This window comes from Globicephala melas, chromosome X (assembly GCF_963455315.2).
Source record: "Globicephala melas chromosome X, mGloMel1.2, whole genome shotgun sequence".
Lineage (NCBI taxonomy): Eukaryota > Metazoa > Chordata > Mammalia > Artiodactyla > Delphinidae > Globicephala > Globicephala melas.
In genome coordinates, this window is record NC_083335.1 from 35523897 (window position 1) to 35526757 (window position 2861).

The following is a 2861-nucleotide window of genomic DNA, read 5'->3' on the forward strand; positions in this document are numbered from 1 at the left end:
TATGTCCTGGAAATTCTTTCCCAGAAGGAAGCTAGGGCAATTGTAGGGCTCACCTTATTTGTTTCCCTTCTCTCAGAGATCCTGTGAGGCCTTGTTGTCCAATGTTTAAAAATCATTGTTTTATTTCTCTGTTTTTTTCCAGTTTCATTTAGAAATAATTGACATACATTACTGTATAAGTTTAAGGCATACAGCATGTTGGTTTGATTTACATATATTGTGAAATGATTACCACAATAGGTTCAGCTAACGTCTATCTTCTCATATAGATATAATAAAAAGCAAAGAAAGAAAAAAAGAAAAAAAATAATTTTTCCTTATCATGAGAACTCAGGACTTACCCTCTTAACTTTCCTATATATCATACAGCAGTGTTAGCTATAGTCATCACATTGTATATTACATCCCTAATATTTATTTTTTAATTTTTATTTTTTTTGCGGTACGCGGGCCTCTCACTGTTGTGGCCTCTCCCGTTATGGAGCACAGGCTCCGGACGCGCAGGCTCAGCAGCCATGGCTCACAGGCCCAGCTGCTCTGCAGCATGTGGGATCCTCCTGGACCGAGGCACGAACCCGTGTCCCCTGCAACGGCAGGCGGACTCTCAACCACTGCACCACCAGGGAAGCCCTAGTACTTATTTATTTTGTAACTAGAAGTTTGTACTTTTTGACCACTTCCTCCAATTCCCCCTATGTCTCTGGTAACCACAAATCTGATCTCTTTTTCTATGAGTTTTTTTAAAAGATTCCACATGTAAGTGAGATCATACAGTATTTGTCTTTTTCTGTCCGACTTACTTCATTTAGTATAATGCCTTCAAGGTCTGCCCATGTTGCAAATGGTAAGATTTCATTCTTTTTTATGGCTAAGTAATATTCCATTGTATATTTTTAAAAATCACACAACTTCTTTATTCATTCATCTATTCATGGGTATTTAGGTTGCTTCCGTATCTTGGCTATTATAAATAATGCTGCCATAAATATGGGGGTGCAGATATATTTTTGATTTTGTGTTTTCATTTCCTTTGGATATATTCCAGAAGTGGAATTGCTGGATCACATGGTAGTTCTATTTTTAATTTTTTGAGGATCCTCCATATTTTTCATAGTGGCTGTACCAATTTACAATCCCACTAACTGTGCTCAAGAATTCCCTTTTTCCCACATCCACACCAGCATCTTTTTTTGATGATGACCATTGTAACAAGTGTGAGTTTTTAATTTGGTTTTAATTTGCATTTCCCTAATGACTAGTGATGCTGAGCATCTTTCCACATACCTGTTGGCCTTTTGTATATCTTTTTTGGAGAAATGTCTATTACTGCCCTTTGCCCATTTTTTTAAATGGGTTATTTGTTTGTCTGCTATTGAGTTGTGTGAGTTCTTTATATATTTTGGATATTAACCCCTTATCAGATAGAGTGTTTGCAAATATTTTTACCTTTCCATAAGTTTTCTTTTCATTTTATTGATGGTTTCTTTTGCTGTGCAGGGGCTTTTTAGTTTGAGGTAGTCCCACTTGCTTATCTTTTTATTTTGTTGTAAGTGCTTTTGGTATCCTATCCACAAAATCATTACCAAGACTCATGTACAGGAGATTTATTCCAATGTTTTCTTCTAGGTGTTCTGTGATTTCAGGTCTTACATACAAGTCTTTAATCCATTTTGAGTTAGTATTTACGAGAGGTATAAGATATGGGTCCAGCTTCATTCTTTTTCTTTCTTTTCTTTATTGAAGTATAGTCGATTTACAATGTTGTGTTAGTTTCTGGTGTATAGAAAAGGGATTGAGTCATACATGTATATATATTCTTTTTCATATTCTTTTCCATTATGGTTTATTACAGGATACTGAATATAGTTCCCTGTGCTATATAATAGGACCTTGATTTTTATCCATTCTGTATATAATAGTTTGCATCTGCTAGTCCAAAACTCCCAATCCAACCCTCTCCTGTCCCCCTCCCCCTTGGAAACCACAAGTCTGTTCTCTACGTCTGTGGGTCTGTTTCTGTTTTGTAGATAAGTTCATTTGTGTCATATTTTAGATTCCACATATAAGTGATATCATATGGTATTTGTCTTTCTCTTTCTGACTTACTTCACTTAGTATGATGATCTCTAGCTCCATCCATGTAGCTGCCAATGGCATTATTTCATTCTTTTTTATGGCTGAGTAATATTCCATTGTATATATATACCACATCTTCTTTATCCATTCATCTGTTGATGGACATTTAGGTTGTTTCCATGTCTTGGCTATTGTAAACAGTGCTGCTATGAACATAGAGGTGCATGGATCTTTTGGAATTATAGTTTTGTCTGGATATATGCCCAGGAGTGGGATTGCTGGATGATATGGCAACTGTATTTTTAGTTTTTTGAGGAAACTCCATACTGTTTTCCATAGTCGCTGAACCAATTTACATTCCCACCAACAGTGTAGGAGAGTTCCCTTTTCTCCACACCCTCTCTAGCATTTGTTATTTGTAGACTTTTTAATCATGGTCATTCTGACTGGTGTGAGGTGGTACCTCACTGTAGTTTTGGTTTGCATTTCTCTAATAATTACCAGCTTCATTCTGAATACTAGTTATTCCAGCACCATTTATTAAAGAGACTGTCTTTTCTCCTTTGCATGTTCTTGGCTCCCTTGTGAAATACTAGTTGACTGTATATGTTTGGGTTTATTTCTGGGCTCTCAATTCTGTTCCATTGGTCTGTTGGCCAGTACCATACTGTTTTGGTGACTATAGCTTCATAGTATAGCTTGAAATCAGGAAGTGTGACGTCTTCTGCTTTGTTCTTCTTTATCAGGATTTCTTTGGCTATGGGTCTTTTGTGGCTCCATATAAA